Below are 15,919 nucleotides of genomic sequence, written 5' to 3' on the forward strand. Positions count from 1 at the left end.
AATTTTTTTTTTAAAAAATGTATTTAACTTGAATGGAGATATGTCAAAACTGTCACACATTCTCAAAGGACTTTGTGCATGCCTTGAAGGGATGGATATACTACTTGATGTGTACTTTTTTTGTTTGTACAGAGAATAATAATTGGGTTTATTCTCCTTTTCCCCTTTGTCTAATATTTTTATAAGATTTTTAGGAAACTCAATTTCTGCATTGATTGCTCCCAGAGTTTAATACTCTTTAATCATAAGACTTTTGCCATTTGCAGTTCAAGCAACATTGTCCTCACAGAAAGATGTATTACTTTATTTTTGCTATGTAAAAAACAAAGTAACAGAATGTACATTTGTTGCAAGTGAAAAAGAGACAAATTTCTTTAATGTGTTTCTTTTTAGAGTTAATATCGGTCATTAATTAAATAATTTGCTTTTTAAAAAACAACAACAACACCCCCCTTAAAACTAGTATACATAAGGAGACCTCAAATGTATAGCTTTAAATTAAAATTGAATTTTGTGTGGTGTACATATGATTTCAGTGGTAAAAACGGGGGGAAGACTTATGGGAGGGGAGAGAATTTTCTCCAGTAGTCCAGATGTCCTTTCTTGAAATGCTGACCAATTAAATTTTTTCATGGTAATTCATTATTATGTGCTTTCTTTGAATACTCAGAAATGTAATCTTAAGCCTTCATATTGTAAAGACCGGTTCTTAATATAAGCATTATTGACATTCATATAGTCTTTGAAATATAGCTGTGAAATGCTTCAGATAAGATCACAGTATGTCAGGTGGGTGGAAGATAGTAGCTGTGTGCTTAACATTTCTGGTAAACGCAACAAGGAAGACCTTTAAAAGATCATGTTTTTGGTGCTTTTGCTCCCAGCCATCTGTGTGCACTGGATAAAGGCAGAGCAGAATTCACTGAATGACAGGAAGTCCTTTTGTCTGGAGGGGAAGACAGCCAAGCGTTTCTACATCTTCAGAGGTAAAACCTAATACCGGTTCACATCAATCTGAATCTTCAGCTGTGCAGACTCTGGGTCTGTTCACACTACAATATGGCAATACTACATTCCATTTTAAGTGCCATGCTCTTCCATAAAGTGCCAATCTAGGATTCCCATAGCATCAATATCTAGTTGGGATAATTTAGAGACTCTTACATTTTTTTTCCTGCTTCCCATGCCTGGCCTGATGAAGAGTTCTGGAAGTTTTGAAAATTCACCTTTTAAAGTGATACTTTAGAGGTTCACCCCTGCTTTGGGATTTTGCTCATGGACCACACAACTACAGTGGACCCTTGTTATGCACTGGGGTTTGGTTGCAAAATCCCCCGTGGATAACAAAATCCATGGATGCTCAAGTCCCATTAAATATAATGACATAGCAAAATGGTGTCCCGTATAAAAAATGGAAAATCGAGGTTTGATATTTGAAATTTATACTTTTTTTGAACATTTTCAAATCGTGGATCCTTGAATCTGTGTATAAAAAATCCTTGTATAAGAAGGGCCAACTGTATTTTTCTTCTTCTTTTAAGACCACCATCCCATTCTAGGCATTTTCATTTGCTTGCGGTTTCCTGTGCAAATAGTCCATGTTCTGTTTTGGCCACATAATACTGATTATGTCCATTTGGAGTCATCCCAGTTCTGAATGCAGTGAAGTGGACCCAAGATAGGCTAGGTTCCAAGAACCAGTTCATAAACTCAGAAAATTATCTGAATATAGAGGCTTGCCCTATATTAACTCAGACTGTTGCTTTATCTAGTTCACGATTGCCTGCTCTCTAAAATTTCAGGTGGAGGTCTTTCTCATTACATATTCTAGTTATGCAGAAATGTGAAGGACTGATCTAGGGAGCGTATGGATACGAAGTGTTCTGCTCAACACTGATTTTTTCCCCAAAAGTAGCAGTTGGGAGATGTAACCTTATATATCCAGACAATCATGTTAGCATGTGATACTTTTTGTTTTCACACATCACAGTGCAGAAGGCTTCGACAAGGGATACCAGTGACTTGGTAGATCCATCTATAGACACCTGCTGGCAAGAAATTTATTTTTTGACATGTTCATCCTGCATTAATACTCCCAGTGGCTTCATCTACAAAGCTTCTGTGTGGAAGAGTGCATGAACCAACCTATTATTGTTTCACTTCAAGTAGCTATGCTAGCTTTAGCTGAGTAATTAAAAATTGTCTGAAGTAAACAGAACATGCCAGAGGCATTTGTACCATGCATGATTCATTTTCCACACAATATGATGACCTTTATGACTCAACTTTCTGTTAGTAAGTGATAAATTATTTTCCTGAGTACAATATTGGGATAAGAAAGATATTATGATGAGAGATGGTATTGAGGAGAACAAGATTCCACTGGAGCTTGGAAACACAAAACCTTTAAAGATCATAGTGTACCAAAGTTTACTCTGAAGGGCAGAATAACCAATGCTGTGAATGAACAATTTTAATAATTCTATTTATATATTTATAGCTATCCCTCCCTTCCCATCTTTCTCCCACTGTGGGACCCAATGCAGCTCATAGCAGAGATTAAAACAAAATTAGCTAAAATACAATGATTGCAATATTTTTAAATAAATTGTTTATTTAAACATTACTAATTTAAAACAGTTTAAAAGCATTTTTAAAAAACAACAATGAGAAGAAATGCACAGCACACACATATTATTAAAAGATCCCTTAGCAACAATTGCAGAAATGATTGTGCAATTGCCAAAAACCAGTCTAAATAAAACAAGGTCTTTGCCTGCTGAGAGAAGGGGAGCAGAGGGAGTACCAGCCTAGCCTCCTGCGGAAAAGAGTCCTACAGCCTGGGACTCTATGGGGACACCATGGCCCCATCTGTACGCGTCAAATAAAATGCTCCCTCATCCTCCCAACAGGGAGTCCAGAAGATGCAGGGCCCAATCCGTGAGTCTGGTGTGAATAGTTTGGATGACATCGAGCCTGTTCAGCATCAAACCAAGTGTGTAACCATCTTAAAATGGAGTGAGAAACCTTACCATTTGTTCTATATCTTCCTGGAGGATCTCGAGCCCTCCATTGTGATGCAGGGCAGCTGTTTAAATTGCATTGTGCTGCGCTCTCTCAGAACAAGGAGCCCAGGATATTCCAGGCTGCTCCCTGAGTATCCTGTCCTGTGCGGATACAACCCGAAAAGGCCTCTTCCTTTGAGTGTTTCATACAGGTAAACACCTTATAAAGCTGGACTGCTACCAGATGACATACAATTGCTCTTTGCAGCCTATCTTTGTAATGTGCTTATATAGTAATTTACCGTCTAACTACAAATTTGCAGCCTGCTCTTATGCAGTTTGTAATCTTTACACCAGATTTGGGAACCATGTGGCCCCTCCAGATGTTACTGGGCTCTAGTTCCCATCATTTCTTACTTTTGACTGTGCTGTCTAGGACTGGTGGGGGTTGCAGTGCAGGAACATCTGGGGGTGCATGAGTCTCACTCGCACTTTAGATTAATGGTGATTGTTTTTTGCTGATGAAGAAAGATGGCATGAAAAGTTATATTTCTGATTTCTGCCTCTTTAAAACCTATTAATATTATTTAGTATTTTAAAAACAAAACATCTCGAAAGAGTTCAAAACATTAAAGCATCCATTGCTCTTTGTTTCAGGCTGATAATGGAAGCTTCATGGCATTTCTGATTTTATGAAACTTTTGAAGACATGTTAAATAGCTGAAAGGCTTTAGATGCTTATAAAACTTTAAATATAGAAACTTAAATTAAAAATGATCTTAAATCACAATTATCACATATGTTATCTCTATATGCACCATGCTATGGTTTTAGCAAGACTTCTCAGTGCCTTGGTACAGAAAACATTGAGTGTAGTAAATCTAATTTCTTCTTCTTAGAGGTCCATATCATCCTGAATTAATGAACATTCAATGAATGAATTTTATTACTGATTTGTATAACTTAATTTTCACAAAGCTTGTGGATCAGCTTGGCAAAATTTGGAGACCTAGCATACACATAGAAACTGCAGGAGTCACATTCCTTATAATGGGGAGCTGAAGACTTCTCTAGTTGTTGTTCAAGGAGAGTTGACTCTACATTGATCCTAATAAGCACCCTCAGGAGAATTCATTATTTTGAAACCCATGCCTAATAAGAGATGTTTTGTGCTTTTGAAACTCAAACTAATTTCCATGGAGGCCACCATTGCTAAGCGACAGATTCTGTTTGGTGTCTCGAAGGCAAAGACTATAATGCCTCTATGATGTGAATTATAGTCAAAGGGAAACCAAGTTAAAAAATCTGGCCATTCCGGGAAGTTGATGATACACCATTTTGGGTGCTTTTCATTTGTTTAAAGCAGGGGTAGGCAACCTTTTTGAGGCGGGGGCCGGGTTGCTGTCCCTCAGACAACTGGGGGGCCGAAGCCAAAAAATAAATAATTAAATAATTTTTTTAAAAATTAAATATATAAATAAACCAGGACAAATGTAGGACAAAATTTTCAAATGGAAGACACTTTTTTAAAAAAATGGAGGACAGGCAAAAAAAAATTGCTGATTTTTTAAAAAAATGTTAATATAAATGCATGTTTCTGAGGCTTCTATAGACAATTGCCCCCCAAAGACCCTGGCGGCAATCGGCGGCAGGACCGGGCTGGCGCTGGTCCCAAGGCCTCACCGGGCCGCATCCGGCCCGCAGGCCGCAGGTTGCCTACCCCTGGTTTAAAGCAAAGCACTTGTAACAAATTTCTGCTATTGACCAATATGACTGATAAAGTCACAATTTAAAAGTTAGTTATCTGAACTTCTGTGAAATTATGGACTATACATGAATATTCTAACTGATGTAGGGGTATGGCTAGGCCACGCATTAGAGATTTACATAGTTTAAAAATCTAAAACCATCTTGATTTAGAATTCTGTAAGCATTTATTGCATAATTAACAAAAATTCCCCCTTCTGCAATTAAGTTTGTCTCTCTTTTGTTGGGGAATGTAGGTAAATGCTTTGCTTCCAAAAACTTTCAGATGGCTTAATTTAGGCTTAACTCCATATAATAATTGAAACAGAGTTACAATTTTGGATTTAGTTGGCAGATGGTTACATGGGTATGTAGCAGTCTTGATGGCTTTAGACCAACAGTGTTTGGGCATATTAGCCTCCAAAAGCATGGCAACTGCCATCTGCTTTAGAGTTCTGTTCATTCTCTCTACCACACCATTTTGTTCTGGAGCATAAGACTGTGGTCTGATACTCAATGCCATGTTCCTTTAAAAATTCATCAAATTCTGCATTGCCAAATTCACTTCCATTGTCAGTGCACAGGCTCTTGGGTTTATAGCCAAATTTATTAGAGACTTAATTAAAGTACTCTTTGAATTTTTGAAAAGCTTGACTCTTCTCTCTGAGAAGGTAAGTGTATGTGTACGTGCTGAAATCATCAATAATACAGTCGGCCCTTCTTATACACGGATTTTTTATACACGGATTCAAGCATACACGGTTTGAAAATGTTCCAAAAAAGTATAAATTTACCTTGATTTTCCATTTTTTATAAGGAACACCATTTTGCTATGTCATTATATTTAATGGGACTTGAGCATACACGGATTTTGTTATACACGGGGGATCTTGGAACCAAACCCCAGCGTATAACAAGGGTCCACTGTAGTCATAAAGTAAGAGTTTCCACCTACTGACCAAAAAGCCAAGCATGTAAAAGATCCAATGCCTTGTTGGACTGTCTTACAGCAGGGGTTCCCAACCTGGGGGTTGCAACCTTTTCTCGGGGGTTGCCAGGTTGGGAATCCCCTCCCCCCCTCCCCTTTTCTCCGCGGGTGCAGGCACTGGAGCAGGCACCGCGCAGGGGAAAAGGGGAAGGGGGCGGTGCTCCCTCCTTTCCCTTTTCCCTGCGAGTGCCCGCGCTGGCACAGGCACGTGCAAGGAGGAAGGGGTGGGTGAGGGCTGCCTCCTCGTGTCCCTTCCTGCGGGTGCAGCACCCGCGGGGAGGGATGAGACGGGTGGGGGCCGCCTCCTCCTCTTCTCTCCGTGGCTGCCAGGCAACCGCAGGGAGAAGGGGACGGGACTGCAAGCCCTAGCGGGCTTTGCGGCCGGAAGTCCCGCCCCTTTTCCCTTGGCGGCCTCCCTAATTGGTTGGGAGGCCGGGAAGGGACTTCCAGCCGTAAAACCTGTGGGGATTGTAGGCGGCTGAAAGTCCCGCCCCTTCCCGGCCTCCCAACCGATCAGGGAGGCCGCGGGCGGGACTTTCGTCCCCAATGGGGGTCGTGGCCCAACAAAGGTTGGGAACCGCTGTCTTACAGTAACAAGGATGTGGAGATCTAATGGCCTTTGCTTTCAAGCATTCTACACATTTTTCCTTGTTGAAACATGGCATGCTGCAAAGGGCTCGTCTGTACCGGGCTGTAGTCTTTCAAATAGTCTGGATCTTATCTGTATAGGTCATTATAGATCATGACCCACACTTTGAATTGTGTCTGGAACTGAACTGGTAGCCAGAAATTGGAATAAAGCACCTTTCTGCCATTGCAAACTGTCATACTTCAGATGGCAGGCATATCTGGAGAAGTACCCTTTGTAGTGCTAAGCATGTACTGAGTGATCCTTCTAATTTTCTGTTAACTGCAAGCCGTGTTGACCTGGGCTCAAAAAGAAAGCAAGACCAAATGTAACTGGTGAAGTGCTAGTGTAAGATGAGCACAGCTTAGCAATTTTTTATTTTTTTGACCAACAGCTGTCAGAATTGCCAGTTAGCAAGGTTAATAGTCATGATTACACAGGGATTCTGGCAGTTCTTATCCAAATTTCTCTCTTTCCTCACCTCCATTCTTGGTTTTCATACATAGATCAGCTGGCCTGGGTGTACACCATAATTTCATTTACATAATTTGTAAAGAAGAAATTTAAATGCAAGTTTCTCTGTGGGGAAAACAAAGCAAAACCCAAGCTTAGAGTACTGCATAAAATAAGCCATGATATACAGAACCATGTGGATAAGGAACCTATATAGATAGCTAGCTCTGTTTATGGAAACAAATTGCTGTTCATTTGACAGTCTGCTCCTGTTTTGTGTATATGGAAAACCTTGCACACCATGGTATCCTCCAGCTTTGGACTACAACTCCCATGATACTTGACCATAGTCCATGCTGGCTGCAGCGAATGGGAAAGGTAGTACAAAATATCTGAAGTATGTGAAGGGATTTTAGAAAAGACAATCATGCTAGGAAAGGTAGAAGGTAGCAGAAGGAGAGGCAGATCACATGCCAGATCGATGGACTCAATGAAGATGGTCATGGCCCTGAATCTGCAGGATCTGAGCAGAGAGACTGAGAATAGAGGGTCTTGGGAGATGTCTCATCCATTGAGTGACACAAAGGCAGGTAACAACAAACAAGTGAACAATCCAGAGAAATATGGTATATGCTTGTTATCAATGTAATGAATGGAAAATTAATCAGTAAAATATATCACATTTTAGCTGATCAAATTTCAACACTCAATCAGCACTTTGTTGGTTTTTACATTCCAAATTATGATCAGTAGTGTTTTTCTCTTGAAGTTTTCCTTTTTAACTCTGCAAATCAGCCATGCAGATAATTGTTTCCACAATCTGTTGACTGGATGAATGAACCTTCTGCAGTCAGCCGTTGTACATAAGGACACTAAATATAGTCTTTGCTGCAGAACACTGAGAGCCTGAAATATTCTGAAATTTGCACTTAGTGCTGTGCTAAATAAGGTAGAAGCAATGCTGACAAATCTCAGTGAAGTATTATTTATATCTAGCTGGTTCTGATAGGGTGCCAGGAAAGATGAATGTCTAGGTGACCTTTTGAAAATGTAACAAGCTGTCATCAAAATTGGCATTAATTGACAGCCTCAACAGGCAGATTTATGGGAGCTGAAAACTCAACAGCCTGATTAGCCCCAGATTACAAGTCAAAATAAAGGTGTGCTGATATGGACATTATAAGGATTTTGAATGGATTTACATCTACAGCCTCCTCCAGATATTCTGTGGCCGTTTGAAAGCAAGTCCAAACTCAACACTCCCACAACTTCCCACAGAATGTATTAATGCCAAAACTACATGGGAGAAAGAATGAACTCTTTGGGGAAACTGGAACATGCCTAATTGAAAAATTGGTTAAGCTTAAATAACACAGATATCAGTGGATACAATACTCGCTCCTATAAGGCAACATGAGTTAGGCCAGGTAAAACAATGGGATGTCCTAGACTAGAAAAGAAACTTGCTCATGCTATTCAACAGAGGATACAGAATAGCATCTACCCATGCCCTTAATATCGGGGAAAAAAACCCATATGTTTGATAACTGTCTTGACTTTAGTTTGTTGGTGGTGGTCCATAGAATGATAGTTGTAATAGAATTATCCAGCCCCTGTCTCCTTTCCTGCAGCCATACTGTCTCATAGGACTGAGTCCAGTAACCCAGAGAATGCTTTGTGTTACAGTTACTATGTTGGATCCTCAATTCTACAGTGGACCCTTGTTATACGCTGGGGTTTGGTTCCAAGATCCCCCGTGTATAACAAAATCCGTGTATGCTCAAGTCCCATTAAATATAATGACATAGCAAAATGGTGTCCCTAATAAAAAATGGAACATCAAGGTAAATTTATACTTTTTGGGAACATTTTCAAACCGTGTATGTTTAAATCCGTGTATAAAAAATCCGTGTATAAGCAGGGCCGACTGTATTTCACTTACACCAGGCTTTATAGCATGGGTATGAAACTGTGGCCCTATAGGTATTTCAGCCTTACAATTCCTCTCAGCCTTAGAAAACATAATTAATGGAGAAGCAGTCCAGCAACTTCTGGGATCATCACTGCTTTACAGAAACTTTAGTTTACAATTTTTTTCTAGTGCTCACACAAACTTCCTCTAAAACTGCAAGATACGTTCCATGGAAAGTCTTCTATTTTAGCCACATATGTAGAACAAAATACCTTCTACTTAAAGAAGTTCAGGTGTCTTTCCAGCTGCTTCTTGCAGAGCTCCAAGGAAGATGCTCCTACAGTTTCCCTAGGCAACTGATTCCATTAACTCTTAATTGGTTGAACTACTAGCTGTTAATTTGCAGTAGTATTTTTAGTGTCTAATATAGTGTTCAGTAGCTGAGTCAGATAATACTTGTTGCTCTAAGCAGTCAGATGTCATGAACTGCCGGTTTTCCTCCCTTCTTTGGTACCATTTTCAACATTTAAAAGGGTGCCTTATGTCAATCTTTTCTCCAAGCTTACGGCCAGGTTCTCATGAAGACAATTGTGGCAGATCATACAGTTTGCGTTCTACACTTCTATATTTCTGCTCTGAAGCAACATATTGTGTAGAAAAGGGAAACAAAGGCAAGCAGTAACTTTAAATGCAAGTGTCTGAAGCAGAGGTGTGTCTCTGACCTCTTAAAGAGCATCAAAATGCACATCTCTGAGTTCTCCAGCTCAGTTAGCAGCACATTGTTACACTGCATCCCAAATCCTTCTTGTTATATGATAACCTATCCCACCATTACCAGTCTGCATTACCGAGGCAACAGTAAGAAGCATCACAATACAAAAGTCCAGTGTATAAATTTCCAGTTAAGAAGGGCTGGATTACCAAGAATGAAGCATGGGAAACAATTCTGAGTGCAATATCCAAAACCTACCCCTTTACATCCATCTCCAACCTGTTCCTCCCAGTTTTCCTTGTTTGCTAACCCAGCAGGCCTCTGTATCCACAGATCCCTTATCCATGGATTCAACCATCCATGGCTTGAAAATATTTTAAAAATATATAAATTCCCAAAAGCAAAGCTTGATTTTGCCATTTTAGATAAGGGATACCATTTTACTGCACCATTGTATTTAATGGAACTTGATCATCCACAAGTTTTGGCATCCATGGGGGGCCAGAAACCAAACCCCAGCAGATACCAAGATACCATCCCTGATTATGTAAGTGCTCTCTTCAGAAAAACAAAACACCCCGGCTGATCTACTGTGGGTTCCCAGTATGGAAACCCATTCAAAGAGTAAAAATTCAGTCCCAGCAGAAGTGAAGCCACACCATATCTTTATCATATTTGATGGTAAAGCATGTCAACCTTTCTGGATGCCTTTTCTCATTATTTTTAAATTGAGCTAAGCTTACTGGACTCTTAATAAGCTCAGAAGAAGCAACCGAGGTTATGTGCAAGTGCACAGGGCCAGTATTCATCAAGAAAGCTTCAGAATTCCTGAGCTGGCACTGGTACGAAGAAGCAAAGAGGACAGGGCTAATATTAGCATTAGGCACACTAAATTGCCTCAGGCAGCAGATATTAGAGGTCAGCAGATAGGTATTAGACAACAGCCATACAGTCTGCCGTAAGGTCCACAAGATAGCCTGATGTTTTAGGTGTGGTTGAGGACACTGTTTTAAAAACACAACTGCTAGTCCAGTTGGCTCTTGGAGAATGGGAGGGGATGCCATCTTAATTTTCAACCCATCTTTGGTTCTCCTAGGCATCATAGGAAGGAGTTAAGAATGGAATGCTCTTTTATTGAGAAGAGGCTCAGTGGTTTCTGCATACCCCTAGTGCAGCACTGACTTATCCCAACCGAATTAACAATTTATTTTTCTTACACAGAAGATGGATGGAAAAGGACTTGCTGAGGTCACTAGCACAGGTGCAATAGAATACAGACTGTAGTGACTGGTCTTATCAATGTCAGTATGGCAGTGAAACTGTTCAGGGATATAGGTCAGATTTTAAATGAGTTCTCCAAAGTGCTAACCTCTTTGGAAAGGTGAGTTCGGCCCCTTGTGTAGCTCCTTGAGAAATGCGTGATGAAATCCAGAATGGATTCATGTGCCTACTGACATGTGCCTATAATATTTTCAAGCTGTGGGTGGCTGAATCTGTGGGCAAGGAATCCATGGAACTTCCTGAAAGTAAAAAGCTGCCTGTTTTCTCCACTTTACGTTCAGTTTAACTTTGCATTATTTCACTTTGGGGGTCATTTCATGTGATAAACTTCCCGCATTTTCAAGTTTTCTTTAAATCTAAATCTCTTTTAAATCTCATTTTTCTTCAGGATCTCCCTAGTATGATAAATTCCTTTGACTAGACATATGGCAAATGCATTCATCTGGTAAATACAGTACAAGGTGAAAAATTAGTTTATGAATTCAAGTTATTCATTTTATTGTCTGCTACAACACAAAGTGTTTCTGATTGGCTCTGTTTGCCAGTTGTTGTTTTTAAACATTCAAAATTTCAATTCCATATTTATTTCATGTCTAATTTATTATTTTAGGGCTTAATGGATATAGTTATTTTTAAAATTTCTATCAACAGAACAAGCCTACTGCAGCATTCAAAATATTATTGTGTTCAAGAATATCTTGAGCTAATATCGGTATTTTATCTTTGGGTTCAACCCAGTCTGCAACTCTTAAATGTTTAATACAGAATTGTCCACAATACTCAAGAAGATCCAAAAAGTAGAAGCAAGTATGTACCTGCAATAACTGTTCATGGAAAGTAGAAAATAATATGGATCTTTGTTACATAGTCCAAAGGCTTCAACAACCCAGTTGTCACTCTTGATCCAAGAATAAAATAACTGCAATTGTTCTGTGTTTGCAGTGGGGTAACAATACCAGAATATTTGGAAGTAAATGGTGAACCATCCTTTGAGGCATCACTATGGACCAGCCATTCCGGATATCATTCTGTTTCACAACCCAGCGGAATTAAACTAATTGAATTTAGCAAAAGTCCCTCATATGAAAATTCACTTGGAGGTACAATTGTAACTATAATGTTATGATTTGAAAAGAAGTAAAAAACACTGAAATCTGAATATTTGAATTCAACTAGATTGTTTTGAATTTATAATTCTTGAGACAATTTCATAAGAAATTGATATCTTCCCTAGGTGGAAAATTGTATCTTTGGGAATCTCCTGTTGCTTGAGAATGCAGTATACATCCTGACTGTTCTGTTTCAAACATTTCTTTTTCTATGTGCAGACTTCAGATATCATCATCATTCACTATCTCTCTGCCTCATCTGTAACTTTAAAGATTGACTAATTGTTCTCTGCCTCATATCCTTAATAGTTCTTGGCACTGCAACAGAGTATTTTTTTTAATTTAAAAGAGCAACTGCCTTCTCACAGAAAATTAAGTTGATACCATAACTAGCATCCCAAAGCAGCTAGGAAGCAGACATGCAATAGCTTGTTTGAACGCCTTCCCCCCCCCCCTCCCCCCAAAGGATGATAGATAGTTTCCTGTATAGAACTGAAAGATGCAAGATTGATTGAGGTAAAATCTGTTTTAACTGAGTCATAGGGATGGTTGAACCAGCCCAATAGCCTATTTTGACAATATCTGGAAATATCAGAATCAGAAGGCTGAGGTATATAGACTTTAATTAGTTCTAGTATACAGTATTTCCATTTGCTAACAGTGCAAATTCTTCCTTCAGCTAATATTAAACCTAACCATACAGAAAGGGAAACAATTTTTAATGTCTTATTTTTTAATAAAATATTGCAAAATTATAAAATACCAAACATTAACTTCATCTTATCCTTAGGGAACCAAATCTGATAATGAAAGCTAAGCAGGAGTAGGCCTGGTTAGTATGAGGGGGACCACCAAAGAATATCAGGTGCTGTAGGCTGTATTTCAGAGGAAGGCAATGGCAAGCCATTCAGGGTATTCCTTGCCTAAGAAAACCCTATAAAATTCATAGGGTGCTATAAACTGATGGGTGACTTGAAGGCACTCACACAAGACACATATTTATTGTTACTTGAGTGTATCATGAAAGGTACTCATGTCAGTAGCAATTCTTTCTCATTGACTATGTCATATCAAAAAATATTGTTGTCTCTCAGTTCTTATTATTACAATGGATGCTTCCTTCCTTCCTTCCTTCCTTCCTTCCTTCCTTCCTTCCTTCCTTCCTTCCTTCCTTCCTTTCTTTTCTTCCTTCCTTCCTTCCTTCCTTCCTTCCTTCCTTCCTTCCTTCCTTCTTTCCTTCCTTTTTGTAGCATTGTACTTGTAATGTTGAATGTTTAGACCTCTGTGGAATCCAGTCAAGATTTTTAAAAAGATAATTAAACAAAAGTAGAACTGTCATTACTGAATGAATAAGGCAGGCATATTTCTCAGCCATATCATCCACCCACTTTGACCCAACCTGTTTTGTTAGAGCTTAAAGCAAAATTATTTGGTTCAAAGAAACAGGACCAGCCACAATTTTGTTTTCCTCAAACTATCTTCTGAGTTACTTCTTTTGAAATTTGGACATTGCAGATATCAGTTTTGGCCAGACTTTTTGTACCATCTGTAAAAGATACACAGTTTTAGAGTAAGGAGGAGGCATCCCTTCATCAGCTCATTTTATTTGAGAGTACATGTTTGAAAGGCAAGAAACTCAACCAGGCTTATTAAAAAAATAAAAAGTGTGTCATTTCATGCAATCCTATTTTTAAATCTGAACTGCTAGGGTTATTTTTAACCATTTGAAATTCTTTTTCTTTTTTTAAATAATTGTGAAAAGATGCTTTATTTCCAAGACCATCCTATGCCATCTCGAAGGTGGGTGAGATTAATAGCTCAGTCCCATGCAAATCTAATCAGATGCAAGCCTAATTACATTAAATGGGACCTCCTCCCACGTAAAAGTGCTGAAGAGTAAGTTAATGTTATTTCAAGAGTCAGAGGTTTGAGAAGGGGCTATTTCATAAAACTGTTTCTTTTGAATTACTGCATCAATTCCCTGATTTTTTGGTTGAATTGCTGTTTCTTTCCAGCCCTTCCATTGATCTGACTTTGCTACAGCAAACCAGAGCTCTGAATGTTACTTTTTAAAAATATCAAGTTATTTTGCTCATTATTCTGAAACCCAGCAGGTCATCCTTTGTCACTTTTACAACCAGTAAAGTAAGTATTGGTTTTACTCATTAATAAGTGTGGCAAAGTGCTTTGAGAACACAACTGCAACTCTGGAGACAAGGGTTTAAATCCCTGCTCAAGCATAAACACCCACTGGGTGACCTTGGGCATGTCACACTCTCTCAGCCTCAGAGTATGGCAACGACAAGCCTGCTCTGAAGAAGAATGCCAAGGAACCCTGTGATAGCTTTGCCTTAAGGCATAAGAAAAAAATGGCCTGGAGGCACACAACAACAGCAACAAAACATTACCATTCTTTACTATAGTGTCACTGGCTCTTCTTAGGGGCTCTTCCAAGGGTCATTGGTTCTTCCAAGGGGTCAATTCAGATACTGCACCTTGGAATATCTGAAAAAAATACAAAAGACATTACATCGCGCCCACATTATATGCAGGTGCACTATACATGACTTTGAGCACACACATTCAAGCCGCGAGGTGCATATGGGGTGTAAGGGGGGGGGGGGCGTGTCGAGCCCCATTCAAATGAATGGACTCGAGCATAGGTGGAATTCGCCTTACGCGCGGGGGGGGGGGGTCCAGAACGGATCCCCCGTGTAAGGCAAGGGTCCACTGTATAAAGCAATATTGGCACAAGACAGTAGCTCATATGACCATTCATCCTCCTGTTGCTCAGGCTAAGTTAGAACACACACCCAATAAGGGTTAAATATGAGTTACACTGTCCTCATGCCACTGAAAAGCAGAGAATTATAATCATGGCCATTAGAGGCAAAAATGTAACTACAGTGGGCCATTGGTATCTCCTGGGGTTTGGTTCCAGCCTTCATCCCCATCCCATGGATACCAAAATCCATGGATGTTCCAGTCCCAAAATCAAGGTGCATTTTTGCTTTCTTTTCTTTCCTTTTTAATATATGCAGTTGGCACTCCACATTCATGGTTTCAGACTTGCAGATTTGACAATACACAATTTGTAGCTGCTGCTTAACAGGATTAACCTCTTCACTGCTCTCCACACCCTTCCTCCCAGCCAGCCAAGTATGTACAAATACGTACAGAGTACATACAAAATGGCCCATCTGTACAGGGCCATATTCAGTTTTTCCACTTTCATGGGAATCCTTGGTCTCTAACTCATTAGAAAAACAAGTTACTCATAACATGGAGCCTGAACAGACAGGCCAAAATAAAGCTGCTTTGGGTCACTTTGGAGATATGCTATTTAAATGACACCTGCATCCTAAGAGTCTGGAAGCTGCACCAAAACCACGCTCCAGTTCTAAGAACTAGAGTGCAGCTTTAGAGCAGCTTCTGGCCTCTTAAGATGTGTGTGTCATTTAAAGAGCATACCTCCAAAGTGACCTGAAGCAGCTTTATTTTGGCCTGTCTGTTCGGGCCCTTTGAAACAGATTAACACAGCTATCTGATAATTTATCCATGTTAGTGACATATATAGTAATTTTATACCAGTTGAAACACACAGAAATTCCATGTATTTACATTTGCTATGTGGTATTGGCTGCTACTTTCATCTGAAAATTCTTAACATATGGACATTTCTGCCACATATTCAATTAAACTGAGTGAATAACACTGAAGTTGTTTAATTTTATAAATCTTTTAAAATCTTTGAAACACCATCTATAATATAGTTTTGCCCTGAATTTTGTTTAAAGTCATGGAAAATGGTTGAATAGAATCCCGTATCATATTCTAGTTCTCCTCCATTATCAATAAATCTACATCTAGGGAAATCATTCCTAATATATTAAAATGTGTTGTTTACTTGTAGAAGTGCTGAGATCAAAATGAGTTGCCTATTGCTTTTTATAACACATAATCAGCTGAACAGTCCAACTCAAGGATCAGCGTTCTGCTAAAGGTTAAATATAATGCTGGAATATCTTTAATATTCTCTGTGTAGAAATTTTTAGATGCCTTTGAGATTTCTGTTTTCAGATAAC

The sequence above is a fragment of the Sceloporus occidentalis genome, unplaced genomic scaffold (assembly GCF_023333645.1).
Source record: "Sceloporus occidentalis isolate IW3139 unplaced genomic scaffold, rSceOcc1.0.p SCAF_6, whole genome shotgun sequence".
NCBI lineage: Eukaryota > Metazoa > Chordata > Lepidosauria > Squamata > Phrynosomatidae > Sceloporus > Sceloporus occidentalis.